General features: G+C 42.2%; 1 protein-coding gene across 1 annotated transcript in view; it reads left to right on the forward strand.

Annotated features, from left to right (window-relative positions):
- The window catches only part of UVRAG (UV radiation resistance associated), a 102,354-nt gene that overhangs the window by 368 nt on the left and 86,494 nt on the right, over positions 1–15,492 (forward strand). The gene's annotated exons all lie outside the window — the stretch shown is intronic.

Below are 15,492 nucleotides of genomic sequence, written 5' to 3' on the forward strand. Positions count from 1 at the left end.
TGTGTGCCCTGAGGTGAAGGGGGGGTGTTCCCTGAAGTGTGGGGTGCCCTGAGGAGAAGGGGAGGGTTGCTCCCTGAGGTGTGGGGTGCCCTGAGGAGAAAGAGGGATGCTCCTCGAGGTGTGGGGTGCCCTGAGGTGAAGGGGGGACGCTCCCTGAGGTGTGTGGGTACCCTGAGGTGAAAGGGGGGGTGCTCCCTGAGGCGTGGGGTGCCCTGAGGAGAAGGGGGATGCTCCCCGAGGTGTGAGGTGCCCTGAGGAGAAAGGGGGGGTGCTCCCTGAGGTGGAGGGGTGGAGAGGTACTCCCTGAGGTGTAAGGGGGGGTTCTCCGAGGTATGGGGATGCCTGAGGCAGAGTCCCCGAGCTGATGGAAGGAGGGTCCCTGAAGGCAAGGGGTTTTGAGCACCTTCTCTTGGGCTGGTAGGAAGATGAGAGGGTGAGGTCCCCTTTGCATGGGGGCAGGGGTCTGCGCCCCTCTTCTGCCAGTATTGGAGAGTCAAGGGGGGGGTTCCCTTGCCCTGAGAGGCTGCTTCTGTGCCCACAGAGGTGCTGGGTGCAAACTAAAGCTGGGAGTTGCAGCATAGATAACACCCAGAGAAATTGGCTTTAAGCTTGGGTAACTGATGAGGCGGGAGCAGCTGAGGTGCCCTCTTCTCTCCTGCGGTGTCTCTTAATGGGGTGGGGGATGAGCATGGATAAAATGTACGGTGTATTCCGAAAAGTGGTGAAATGTTCCCTCCCCATCACATCCTTCCTTCAGCTAAGTCTGTTTTTCCTGTTTGCTGATAGTTGGCTTTTGGTTTACTGGGCAACTGTCCCACGTTTTAATTTTGGAGAGCATTACAAGCAAGGTTAAGTGAGGAAGTCTAGGCTCTGCATGAGGGTTTAGCAATCGGTGTCAACCTAAGCCTGTGCCCTTTCCCCTCTTGCATGCAGTGACTTCTATTGTACAGGAGCTTAAGCAGTAGTGGTGGAGGGGGGAATAATTACTTGGCAACGGCATGCTGTTCTTTAGAAATACTGTAAGATGTGAGTCGGCACTTGAAGTTTTGGTTCACTGCCTCGGTGCAGTCGGCGTTATTAAGAAGTAGGCACACGATCCGAGTTACTTGAGCTACGTGTTACCAGGTGTGAAAATGAAGAGTTACTAGAGAAAAATCAATAGATGTCAACTTGAAATGAAGATGTAACTGTTCCTCAGATAAACATGATTTACCAGACATCCACTTAGGGGCAAAGGGAGGGAATGGCGATGACTCTTGGCTACCGGAGCTGTACAAGTATTGACCCTAATTTGAGAGCAAGTACTTATTCTAAAATGTGGGCCTGTTCTATGTTAATGAACATAAACATGAGCACTGCTTTGGATGAACTTTACAGAGAGCAGTGGATCGCTCGGGAGATTAAGTATGGCATTCTCCCTGCTGAATTTTTGGTTTTATTCTTTCCCAGGCTTGTGCAAGAACCAAGTGAATGCTGCAGGGAGAAGCCTCAGTTATTAGTCATTTGACTTCATTTGTGAAAGTGAGACCAAAACACAGTCTTTTTTCTAGGAGCAGAAACTTTTGTAGGAGTTTGTAGGAGCAGAAACTGAATCATCAATTATGGGATGTTCCAGTCGAGTAAATATTTAGTTTAAGCCACGCAGGATGCTTGTATGGGTGCTGAAGAAATGTTAATTGTAAGAAGTGTAAGGCTATGACAAAGTCTGAGGTATTGTTTTGCTGCGTGCTCTGCAAATATAAGGACCATGTGCTGAGGTATCTGTATGCTGTGTCAGTGCTTGCTATCAAATCAAGAAGTTCTGAAACTACAGTCGGATACACTGATAGCAAATCATCCTCTTTCACTGTATTATCTGAGCTTAAAAGTCTGTTACTGAATTGCAAGATACCTTACCTTGAAGGGGCTATCACCCTGGAGATGTTTTACTGCAGAATCATGAAAAAGAATGGAAAAGTCATTCCAGTCTATTTTACCACTTCTGCAACGCAGAAATCTGGCTGATCCGAGTGTGGTGCTACGTAACGCAAGGTAATTGTTTTCTACCTGCCAGCACAGAAATCAACTTGGTGATTTGTTTTAGTAGGCAATTTTCTCTAGAACACCCAGTGCTGCGTTTTTTGACTATAAGGATGAGAGTAAGATGGTCTGAGTCATGGCTATAAATCTCTCTAAAGAACAAATTCTCAAATGTGAACTTAAGGTGAGTGCTTTTAATGACTAAGGTGACTTTTTAACGACTGAAGTGTTGAAGGTGTAATTTGGGTTTAGTCTAGATTTAATTGTGCCAGTGAAATTCATGTTGGTTAGAAAACAAAGCTCCTTCTACTGACACATTTGCAGGAGTGAAAAGTCATGTTCAAAACCTTTTGCCAGTATGACCGCACTTGTGTCAGACTAATCTTTAATTTGTTCATTGGTGGCAGGATGACCTTTTGCTGTTGTATTCTACGCTTTACATGGGAGAAACAGAGGATGTGGCTGTAAAGAAATGCATCTGGTTAAGTATAAAATTCCAATTTGTATCCCTAAGTAATTGTGCCAGGGTGTCGTTTTCTTTTGCTGGAAGAGTGAGTCTAACAGAACTGAAAATGTGTCGTGAAATAATTACACTTTAAAAGCAGAGATTCTTTAGCATTATCTCTTCCTAGCTGCTCAATGCAAGAAAGCCAGGAGCGTCATGATAACTTACTGATTTCTAAACGCTCAAAACAAACTTTTTAGTCCTGTCGTTATAAGCAGTTCAAAGCAATGGGGGGTGGGGGACCCAAACCTTTCAGACTCTTATATTCTAGATGGAAGGGATTGGACAAAAAATGCAGTCTTAACCTAGAGAGCCGGTCATGCTGCAGTCAAATGATTTGTTGAATGTTACTGTGCTAAGTGCTGACCAAAACAGATGTCATGTGTGGTTGTCTAGAGACAGGAAAGCACATCTTCGTGGACTCCAGGACCAGTGCCTCCAGCGCTTCAAACTTTTCCTTCATGCTGAAACTGATAGGCTTTTGCTGTCAATTCCAACATTAGAGAGACTGAAGCTCTTGATGAACTGTGAGATAGTGTTTGAAGACCTGCAAGCTTGAACTTGAACTGTATGTATTGTTGTACAAACAGCTGTACTGGTGCACAGTTTGTAGTGAGTGATTAGGAAGTTGTAAGGAAGAAAAAGAACCCACGCTTTTTCTTAAACAAAAGATTTCCAGTCAGTCTGTGGTTCAGGCATTCAGTCAGAACCATGTCCATAGACTGAAGTGTCTCTCTTGGTTAGATGGCTAACCAGGGCATGAGTAAACTATAGGTATAATTGGTTTTGGCTTTGGGTGGAGCAGAGGAGGATCCCTCAGAACTAATGGCTAGAACCATTTTAGAAAATGACAAAAATGTCCCCTACTACTTTATTGTGGTAAAGACAGATGACGGAAGAAAAGTGAACAAAACCCAACGTGGATTCCGGTGTAGCAGGTGAGTACTAAGTCATACGTGTAACAGCTTAGAGCTTCTGTGACTTGGCTGACTGTAAAGTATTTCAACAGCTCGTTCCCAACAGCTCATTCCCAAGTGGTTTGACTGTACACCAACCGCAGGGAAAACGCTCATCAGCCGGTTGCTTCTCTGCCACCGGTACTTGCCAGTTGTAAGCTAAAAAGTTTGGTCTGCTCATGTTGCTAATTTCCACTGGCCTGACTGATCATCTTCTTCTGATCATCTATGGCTTACTTCCAAATTATAGGGGGAAAACAATACGTGATGTTTAGGCTGTGCATAAGGCAGTCCTATAATGGGACCACAGATCACCTCCATCTATATCTGCTTTTTTCCCCAGGAAACTGTTCAACTCTTGGACCCTTATCATTGATACCTTGATGTAAGCAATTTTCTGCTCACTGGAGGTAGCCTGGGTAACAGGGGGGAAAAGCTAGATATTACAGGTACTAGGGGTTACACTGTACAGAGCTGTACAGAGTTAGGTCTTTTCCATCAGAAGTTTTAGTTCCAGTTCAGTGTCGGTCAATCATGTTTCAGTATGCCCTGTGTAGTGATGTCCAAGGTGGGTTTCCAACTCAAAGACTTTGGATGTGTTGCGTGGGAGGGTGCATGTGAGGGAGTTAGATATGCTCTGGTGAATAAGGACACGGTGCACAGCTGTGAAGGAGCTGTACAGAGTTAGGTCTTTTCCATCAGAAGTTTTAGTTCCAGTTCAGTGTCGGTCAATCATGTTTCAGTATGCCCTGTGTAGTGATGTCCAAGGTGGGTTTCCAACTCAAAGACTTTGGATGTGTTGCGTGGGAGGGTGCATGTGAGGGAGTTAGATATGCTCTGGTGAATAAGGACACGGTGCACAGCTGTGAATAGTGTTGGACCAAAGTCCAGGTCGCCCAGTATCTTCTGTATCTTTCAGTTCACAGACATCTCTTGTCCGATGGTGAAAGTTTCTGTGGAAAGGAGCAGCGATGAGCTTTTGGCCACAGATGTCAGAAGTAGGTGTTTAGGGCAGAGCAAAACAGAGCAAACATTTCATGAAACTTCCCAAGGACACTCTGTAGCCTCCATTCACTTTCAAACTGGGATTCATGAAGAACCAGTTGGAGTTTGGATTTCTAGGAGCCCGAGAGCAACGCTTAGCAAATGTGACTCCTGTGGCTTCTGTACTAGCTTAACTCTGGGAGCAGTTTAGCTCACATAGTGTGGGACAGAGGTTTGAGATGATAAGGGCAAGGAACCGAAACTGGTTCCATGACGAGCCACGCAAGGCTTCCTTGCACTCTGAACTTCATCAAACTGTGGAACATCGTATTTGTTTATACTCAGTACTGATACAGACCTGTCAGACTAGATGCATGTTGGTTTCATGAAATGCGTGTTGGCATTTCCAGTAGCCGGGTAAAACTATCATGTGGCCAGGATATGTTTTCTTGCATCCCACCACTGCTCAAACAGCAATGGGTTATCCCCGTCCTAAACCTGTTTGGCAGGGAAGGGTCCTTTGTTTCGAATACTGAAGATGAAAATCTTATTTAGGAATTGAAAAACTTCTTTCAGCCAAACAAAGCTCTGGAGCAGACCCCTAAGTGGTGGGAAGAAAATCCCTCAAAATCTACTTTGAACATGAAACCAGGCTGTAATGTTTACCTTCCGTGAGCTGGTTGACTGTAATAAAGGGATTGAATTCAAAGAGTGTGGATGTCCTTTTGAGGTTTATACTCTTATTCCATGATCCTTCCTGTAAAGGAATGGGAAGTTGATGACGAGATGTGGATATCTCATTGACGACCACGGAAGTGAAGATTCTATCCATTCTGTAAAATTTCTTGTGCCGGAAATCGTTCCATTGAGCTACATTTAAAGAAATGATAGATACTAAATGTTTAACAGTCTTTGAGCTTTTGGGATTTTAGTAATTGCACGAGCTTAACGTACACGCTTCAGAAACTTGTATTGCTACTCTGTTTGAAGGCAGGATGCAAAGGAATGGAAGTCATGAGTGAAGTGAAGCAGAAGATGTTCTTTCCAGAAGTACTTTCAAAAGAAAAAACTTCCCAGGAAAAAAAGAAAAAGTACTTCTGGGTTGCAGGTACTTCTGGATTCCAATAATAAATAAAACCACGTTTTCAGCAGTTGAAGGTGACAATCCAGTGTGATCCAGTACCTCGGGTATATGTTTAGATACTTGAGGTGATCCAAGTGAGTAGAGGTAAAGCAAGATGAGAAGAATATGGGTGAATTAGAACAGGGTTAAAATTTCATCGCTACTTTCTTTAAAGATGTATGCAACAACTTGGGTAACATGGCAGAAATGGGTGATTCAAAGTGTGCTGACAAATGGGTTTGAGAGGTCTTGTATGTGGGAGAAGTGAAGAAAGCTACTGTATGGGCTCAGGGCTGCACATGAACTAGTTTTTCAACTAAAAGTGTGAAAAGAGCATCTTTGAACTAGTTTTATATAGCTATTGCTATATATTCCACTGAGTAATATGAAAACAAAGACTGAGTCTTAAATACTTTACTTCCTCTTTCCTACTAAATATGCTGGGGGAAATCAGAATAGCGGATGGAAAGTGTCGTATTTGACTATTGCTTTCACTTCTCTTAGACATGCACTGTCTTTGAATGCTGAGTGGGGAGGGAAGTGCTGCTCCAGTAAAACACCACAATGTGAGTGTTGATCTAGTGATCCTAGACAGTTGTATCCCTGTCCAGCTGTATCAATGTCTAGTGTTTGTTAGAGACAACTAGGAGGAAGTAGTTTGTTAAAGTTGCTGTAAAATTGTAATTGTAGCCCAAAAGGTTGGCTGTTAATCTGGGGATAGATTTTTGCTATCTGCAGTGTACTTCCCCCCCCCCCCACAGCAGCCAGAATGCAAGTGTGTTTTGCAGACTGAATGATCTGTTGATAAGTTAAAGACTGTTCTGTCAGAAAGCTGTAGTAAATCAGTTTTGATGCTTTATTCGGGAGATTTGTGGGGGATTAGGGAATATTCTTAATTGAGTGAAGGAAAGGTCTTGGTAGCTGGTAACTAGACTCGTTCCTTATTTATGAAGAGAGGCTTACTGGTCTGCCCTTGGTTTGTCATCCAGTTACATGATAAACGGTAATATGCTTCAGGTTATTAATCAGCGTATGCTGTTTGCTTGTGCAACTTGGTGCATACTTAAAATCAAGTGGTTCTTTAAGGTCAAAAGTGCCTTTGCTTTGATATTGTTGATGCTTTATTCCATAAGGCCCTGTTTACTTTTTGGGTCCTTCCTTCTGAGCATCATCTTGTTTTCCATTGCTTAATTGGTATTCCCAGGTCATTCCCACAGCTAATATGGACTAATGCTCTCTTGCCCAAGGTGATGTTAAGAGGCTTGAGAGACTTCTCTGAACTGCTACTGTGCGTTACTAATGAGGTGGGACTTGCACCCTGATGTTCTCTTTTCTACCCCATGGCATAGTTCCCATGCTGTGTCAAAGAAGCAGTTATAGTTTTGGTCTTTCATCTTGCAAATGAGTAAGTATTTATTTAGACAAACTCGGAGGAAAACATCAATAAGGAAAGATGGTATTTCTAGCTGCTGCTTCTTAAAGGTCTTGGTTAAGGATGGGAAGACTGTATATTTAGTTCCTTGTTATTCCTATCTTTTATAAACACCTAGCAAGAGGTGCTTTGTCTGGCCAGTGGTCAGTGCTTATAAGATTTTCTTAACTCCGGTTTAGAGCAATTTTTTAGGGTGTGCTGACAGATTTTATTCTTCAGAGTTGTGGTGGTTGCCAGCTTGCTTGGTCTGTCGCTCTTGCTGTTGTAGTGACCATAACCAAACACAGCTGTTGAAACACAGAAAGAACTTCATTTGCCTGAGTCCCTGCATGGGCATACGATTTTTTTTCTTTTGAACCCTTCCTGCTAACATTACATTTAAGTAAATTCTATGTTTTGAGTCTCGTTTTGTCACACCTAACGAGCTGTCCTGTTTGTATCCTAAGACTGAATACCCGTGTCTTCTGTACCTGTGCCTACCTTATGTTTTAAATAACAGGCTCTTTCAGTCTTTCTGCAGAGATGAGCACAAATTCTGGATCTGGAAAGAAGGGCGAGAATGTAGAAAACTCGTGAAGAGTGTGAAAACTGTGGGCTTGCACTGAACATCGGTTTTGGTCTTGGTTGTCTCATTGGTTCCGAGCTCTAAAAAAGCGGTGTAGATCTTCTACATGTAATTATGGTGTACAAAGAGAAGATTTCTCGTGCCTGCTGAACAGTTACCAGCTGTTTACGTCATTGCTTTGAGGTGGAAGTTGAGTTCTGAGTTGCTCCCCAGTGTAAATTCAGTTATTTAGTGAGGAAAGAGTTTAGTGGGCTAGCTAGTAAGAGAGGGTGCAAGGGAGGGTAGACCAAAGGACATAGCTACCTTTTAAGAGTAATACATAGCCGTGTTAATTTTTTTCAGTTATTGTGTAATTAGGTATCTTAATTATTTTCTGATACTACTGTTGCTGTTTTAATTAGCATTAAAGGAGCAGGTTGTGCCATAGACTGACAAATTTTGTTAGATATAACATTGACTTCACACGTTGCATTCTTTAACTCTGGGTTGAGCTAATGAAGGGTTCTTTTGCACTCAAGTAGCTGGAGAATAATTCTACTTCTGCACGGGCCATGTCAAATACAGAGATGTTCCTTAGTCTTCCTCTTTCACTTTCTCCCTATATGAATTAGGGAAGACTTGATGCCTTTTGGACAACATCTTCCATTTGCTGACTGTCCTTTTTGAAACTCTCAGCGCAGTACAGAAGCAGGAGTAGTTGTGGCGGAGTATGGATGATTAGAAGCCTGTATTGAGCCTTAATGTGTTCAGGTGAAAGCTTCATGGGGGTTTTCTGTCTAAAGCGAACCTTTCAAAAGCCTTCCAGATGCCCATAAGCGTAAAGGAAAGGAAGCGCCTTGATTGAAGGAACTGTAAACTAAAATCCACAATTGCACGTCTGTGAAAACTTTGAGCCCGTGTTGGTGAAAGTAGTTTTGACTTTTCTTGTGGTCACTCAGTCTGGGTAAATCACACTGCACAGATTCAGTGTGTCGCATTCCTTTTATCAAATCTTTAGGAACGTGAGGGAAGAAAATGTTGTATGTGTACACGTTGCATCTTCACAGGAAAAAAATGTGGTTACATTCCTACCATGCATCTTTGAACTGGTGTTGGCCTCGGGTACGATTCATAGCAGGCATAGCTTTTTGAAGACTGTTGCCGGAAAGTAGCTAAGTCTTAGAAAGGGAAATGAGTTACTGAACTGCTGTTGAACCCCATCATTTGACATGAGGAAACTGGGATATGAAGGGGGTGCAATTATAAGGATTCATTGAACTAATGATGGTTGTGTAGCCTTGAGGGCCTTGCTATCTTCAAGTGTGTGCTGGAAGGACCTTAAAATAGAATTCCAAAAATTCCTTATGGTGTGTCCTACAAAATTGCATATCAAATGCTTCTGCTTTGCTTCTGAAGTAGATCTGAAATCACGTGTGATTCTCTTGACTCTGAGCTGTTGAAAGCTGAACTGTGGAGAACGGTTTAGTTACAAAACTTATAAATCAGTCTTCCTAGCAAGCATGTAAATTGGAGTACAAGCATTTTATTGTCCTTCCTGTGGTTTTAAGTAACAACACATCTGAACAGTATCTAAACTTCCCACTGTAAGTCCCTTTGATATTAAAACCTTTGCATACTGCAGCAGACTTGACCCAAACCTTCTGTCAGGTACCTTTTTTTTTTTGTAGTGGAGTATATCAAACTGGAAAACAAGGCAGCTTGAAAACTTATATAAAATGAAATTAAGTATGAATCTTTATCTACCATTCGACTTCCAAGAGCTGAGATCACATGATTGTTACTTAATAGTGAAACTGGTATGGATAGGTGAAAGCAAGAAGTTAGTGAAAATCTGAGGAAGTAGGAAGCTGTAATAACGAAGTGTAGAGCAGCGCTGTGATAATAAATAATGCTCATGTTGGCTCAATACAGTTCATATTTTGATAGATTTTTTTTTTTTAGAGCTAGAGCTTTTATGCTTTTTAAGAAAACAAACAAACCAACCCTCAACCTGACTGTTGTCAGCTACAAAGCACACAGAGCCCTGTGTTTCTCTGTGACTTAATTATGACAAGTATTCAGAGACCCAAATAGCTGACCTTGCAAGCTCAGTTTTGTTAGGTTTGAAACAACTGGATTTGCTGTAGTAACGTTTGTGTTGCTAACTAATCTTTGCACCCTGCTTTAATGCTAAAATAGTTGGAAGGATTTTGCTTGAATTCTTCCAGAGCTACTGTGGGTCATAAAGCAAGCAAGCTAGGAAGCTCATGTGAAAGCCAGGTAAAACCAGAATACGTACCAGCTTGTCCAGAGGTCAGAGCTGATCCTGACCTGAAAAGAAATTATGGAATATTCTCCCTTGAAACAATCAGGAGGAGGGCAGCAGTCTGAAAATCGGAGGTGAAGACTGTGTCTCGGTGTTTGTTAAAACCTCTCTGATAGGTAGGATACTCCCTTAAAGGCTAAGTAAGGAGAATTGGTGCTGAAATTGTAGCCAGTGTTGAAAGTCCTGTACAGTATGTCTTCTGGAGAAAAAACGATTGCTTTTCAGGTAATCACACCTCTGTGAGAACCCTCAGTGGTGATTTACTTTTGGCAACTTTGGGCTTTTTAAGTAATTTCTGTAAATTTCGATTTTGCTTGTACAAGATGGTTTCCCAGCCTTCTTACACTGGTTTTACCCTCGTATTTACACTTCAGGCAAAAAAGCAAGGTTGTTTTGTTTCTTCCCCCCTGGCCCCCTACTCGTTCTTTGTTGAATCAGAAACGCTCTCTTGAGCCTGTATGATGCTTTGCACTTTACATGGGTTACATGGGATGTCACCAGGAATGCGGGGCTGGTGGGGTGGGGGGGGAAAAAAGCCTTTTTCCAATCCAGCCATGGATTTATAAGAATTTCCTCCTGGTCAATTGAATTTAAACTTCATTCTGGAAAATGTATTCAAATTTACTAAGTTCTTTAAAAATCAGACTATTCCAACAGAATTTCTGAAACTTGCTCATGGGCATGGATGCAGTAGGCCCACTGTCATTCTTTTATTAACATCTAGAAGAGTTTTCAGCCTAACCCCCCTTTCACAGAGGGGGCTATTTGACAGCATCTTGGATGGCTGTTGCTGGAAGAAACTAAACTGCCTGCCTTGCTTAAGTTTAGATGCTCCTTTGACACCTTTGCACATCAATTTGATGTGTCAAAGTGCTAGCATTTCTGCTGGGAGCAAGAATTCATGAATAGTTTTGCTGAAAGAGCCGGTGCTAAAGAGGGCAGACCATGCAACTGGGAGAGAGGGCAGGAGGAGGCAGGTGTGGGCCAGAAAGAAGACAGACCTCCCCCTTTTCCCAGCAGTGAGCCATCAGATTATCTCAGCTGCTAATAAAATGATAGGCTGCATGAGATAAAGAATAAGACTTAGCTGTTGCCCATATTAATGACCCGAGCTTCACAATTCATACTTGGAGCCTGAGCTAGTAAGTGTGGTAGATCAGTAGCGAAGATAGAAAAATGGTGTTTGGCTGTGTTCTCATCCAGCTTGGATATACTTACATTATTATTTTTTTTCCCAGGGTCATCAGATTCTTGTAAGAGAATAATAAAGTGTTAATAATAAGGTTAAGGTGGAAGAGGAGTCAAGAACTCTCCGTGCTTGTTTTTGCTACCCATTTGGTGACCTTGGACAAGTAATTATGAAATTCCATGAATACTTCAGGCTGTTGTAGGTAGTCGCTGTTCTCCTTGTGGTTCCATGAACAGTCCAGACCTTTTGTTAACAACAGTGTACTTCTCTCTCTTGTTTTGACTTATTGTTTGACTTATGCCCTTTTCTTCCCTTCCTCCCCACCCCCCATCTCTGCAGTGATTTTTATTAATGGTACCAGATTGTTAGACTTAACCTAACAAAAAACCCAAGTGAATAGCTTTGTCACTTCAGTTTCTCAGGCCCAGAGGGAAGCAGGGTGTGGTGTCTGGATCAGTTTAAGCCATCAAGAAACTGCAGTGTTAAAAAAAACTCTCTGCCGCCTTCTACTCCTGCCTGCTCTGCCCTGCTTTTGTGGTGGGCACATCTGTGTAGCTGCAGTGAGCTAAATTGGAGGAACTTATACTTAAAATTAACTTCTGTTTTTGCCAGTTGTGGCTTGGATAAATTCTCTGACCCTCACCATGAGACTGCACAAATGCACAAGAAAACATTGGTAGTGAAAGATTATGGTACCTTAGTGTTGAGGGAACTTAAAGCACGAAGGGACTGGGCAGTTTCGGTCCTTTAAACCTCGGAAGACTTCGTAGACTGAAGAGTTCTGGGATCATCTGATGAAAAAGCAAAGTATTAACAAGGGTGTTGATCAAAATACTTTATTCTGCAGCAGCCTGACTTGTTTATGGCCTGCGGTAAATCTGGAGAGATTCCCAGAAAGTCATTGAATGGGAAAACGAGATACATTAAACAACTGATAATAGTTCTTCAGAATGATGAAAACTGAGAGCTTTTCTTAAACAAGAAAAAAGACCCCTGACCTTTGAGAGAAGCTGGTCATGGCTGAGCACGGATGGTCTCGCTCCACTCCGTAGCAGCTCTGTCAAGATGCTGCTGTTGGAATCCGGGGAGCCGGTTTTGCGGGCATGAGAGATGAAACCTGGTGGTAGGCTCTGCTCTTCTGATCTCATCTAAAGCTTTCGTGATCAGCCTTTCTATATATCTTTGGGATAGCTGAATGCTTATAATCTGTGATATCTTTACCTCCAGCAGTGTTTTTAAAATACAAGCTGCTACTCAGGATTTCTTCTAAGGGAAAATTAGTGGATCTCTTCTGGTTTGTAGTCATTTATTTTCAAGGTAGAAGGAAGCACTAATTTCTTTCATGTAGGGCAGAGTTGCTGTGTAGCAGTTGCTTTTACTCAATTGCAACTTCGACTGGCAATTAAATCAAATGATAACAAGGCCTACCATGTAATTTCACTGCTCCATTGAATTTCTTGAGAAGTGCGAAGGACTAGGACAGCTGTGGCAATCAAAACTTGTGTGTCACAAACCCCCTAGAATGAGCTGTTAAACCTGCTCCACTACTCTGCTGAGCAATGATCCAGATACACCATCATCGTTCAAGGCTGCGTGCACTAAATTCAGAGCTGTTGGAAAAGTTAAATACCCTTTTTAATGATGTCAGTTCTGCTTGTCAGAGCTCACCTAAATCAGTGTTCTGCTGAAAAATAACTTTTTTTGCAGTAGGACATCTTACGAAGATGCCTGGTGTCGTGCCTGAACTCTTCAGTACCGTGTTGCTGATAGGCTGTCAACTGTTTGAGGAGATAGTGGCGAGAATTATCTGAGCTCATCTGCATATTTTGCGTATCATCTTTATGAAGGCAGATCCTGCACTATCAGCTTGCAAACACAGCTGGCCTGTTTTAAGTTATGCGACTCATGAGGCTGCCAAAGCACTCACGTTTTTTAGCACTTGTATTTTGATTTTTAAACTGGGCTTTTTGGAACGGCTGTTCTAGTTGCACAGCATCTCATCTGTGGGGATCGATCCTTGTGATGAAGATAGCTAGAACTTTTCTCTGATGAGAAGTCACTAATTTTTCCCCACTTCATCTGAAGCAAAAAGGAAATGAAAGAACTCGGGATTATTTGCAGCTGCTGTATTCAGTGTGAAGTGTGATGGGTCACTTCTCCATAAAGGGCTGCTTCTGCAGTTTGAAATGCACTGATACCTCGTTGTGACCCGCTTTTCACTTTGCTCGTAGAAGTGCCAGGCTGTATGTAGCTCCGCACGTGTTTTAAGCTGGCGGTTTCGTTTGAGGGCTCCTGTCTGCCTTTGGCTGCTTGTTGCCGTGCTGTCCCCTCTCTCGTCAGCACAGCTGCTTGTACAGCCACATTGTGAACCATATTGAGGAACTGATCGGGTGAAGCTAACCCAGCGAGAGAGAGGTGGTTAGTTTTCATGCGGATCGGTTCCCCAGTGCGATTCACTGAGCGGCTGCACAAGTGCTTGTTTGTGGCGGTACGAATGAGGAGGGCGATGCAGCAGCGCGAATAAGCAGCGGGGGTTGGCAGCAGGGCAGTTTGGCTGGTGCTGGCTGAACCACACCACAGTGGGGTGTTTTGTTTTGCGTATTCTAACATCTTGAGCAAAAACGACATGAAACCCATAGGAGGTAACACTTAACAGAGATTTGAAAATTCCCTCAAAGTAATACTTGTTGTTTGTCACAGAACAGCTGCAAGCCCTTGATGAAGAATTTTAGAGCCTATTTGAATTGTCTTTTGGATATGTCTTCATAGCTGATGGTCTCCTGGCTAAAGCTAATTATCTTTGGTCAGGAGAGGTTAATTAGCTCTGAACGCTGCCTCTGTAGAGTCCTGAGGAAATCTGAATAATGCAATATAATATCAGCGACACTGTAGCGGGCAAACTGGAAGGTTTATTTTCAGGATCCAAGTCCCTCTGTCATCATGACCTCATACTAAAGAATGTGAACAAGAAAATTGTCCATGTAATTGGAAACTTGTTCCCTATCAGCTAGGCTAAATGGACAAGTAATGGGACAGGAGGGAGGAGGAGAGTGATGACGGAGTTGGTGATTTAAATAGACATTCATTACCTGTTGCATGTTGAGTCCTCAACTGTGGTGTGGTCTCACAGCCCCAGATTTAATGTCCTTCTTCCAGCTGGTTTGGGAGAAGTGAGGCTTCAGACTTTGGGATAAATTTGAGACTTTGAAGGGTGCAAAGAAGTCACAAACCGTGGAGATGCACCTGTAGGTTATGACACTCTACACCTTTTTCCAAACCTCATTGCATATAGTGAAAGACAAGAAACTTGTTTGGCTTTGCTTGAGGGCTGCTTCATTATAACATACTACTTAAACCAGTCACACAATTAGTTTGCAATCCTAAAATGACCTGGAGAAAGTTACCCTCTTTGTGAGATGCTATGTGGGCTATTCTTAGGTTGTAAGGGATTTAAAAAAAAAAAACAAAAACAAACCAAAAAAACCCCCAAACCAACAAAACTTCTCCAAAGACAATTTTGCAATGAAGTTAACTTCCTCTCTTAAGAAGGAGGATCATGTAAGAGATCTAAGTTTAAAAAAAAAAAAAGTCTTGAAAACAAACCGTGGAGATGCACCTGTAGGTTATGACACTCTACACCTTTTTCCAAACCTCATTGCATATAGTGAAAGACAAGAAACTTGTTTGGCTTTGCTTGAGGGCTGCTTCATTGTAACATACTACTTAAACCAGTCACACAATTAGTTTGCAATCCTAAAATGACCTGGAGAAAGTTACCCTCTTTGTGAGATGCTATGTGGGCTATTCTTAGGTTGTAAGGGATTTAAAAAAAAAAAACAAAAACAAACCAAAAAAAAACAAAAGAAGGGAGGAATGAGCATGGTAGATGATTGATTTGTCTGCTACTGAAGTTAATTAAAGGAGAGATATGGCACATAAAACCCTTGAGTCATTTTTATAGGGAGTGCAATGTATGTTCAAAGCCGCCACTTAAGGAGTGTTTAAGTTGCTCATAAAAATGGCCAGCAAAACTACACAGCTCTAAGGTTAGATTTGAAATAATGTACAAGGTCCATATAGTTTTCTTTAAGTGAGGCTTAATCTTTCTGTTGATGTTCTTGATACCAATTTCTAATAAAATAAGACCATGTAGTTCTGCAATTAAGCAGCTTAGAAGGTTATTACTTCATTTTTTAAATTTTGTAGTGTATGTATATGCTAGAGGTATCTGGGCATCCTATCTCAGGCTCTGTTTTTAGTCTAACTCATAAATAGACTTTGCAAGAATGAATCCAGTGGTGGTTTTGAGTCTGTCACATGAACAGAAATTTAATATTCTTATATATTTCCAGGAAGGAAAACTAATATATCACTTAAGTGATATTAAGTGATATAAAGTGTCATATTGTCATTC

This window comes from Aptenodytes forsteri, unplaced genomic scaffold (genome assembly GCF_000699145.1).
Source record: "Aptenodytes forsteri isolate BGI_AS27 unplaced genomic scaffold, ASM69914v1 Scaffold231, whole genome shotgun sequence".
In the NCBI taxonomy this organism is placed as follows: Eukaryota; Metazoa; Chordata; class Aves; order Sphenisciformes; family Spheniscidae; genus Aptenodytes; species Aptenodytes forsteri.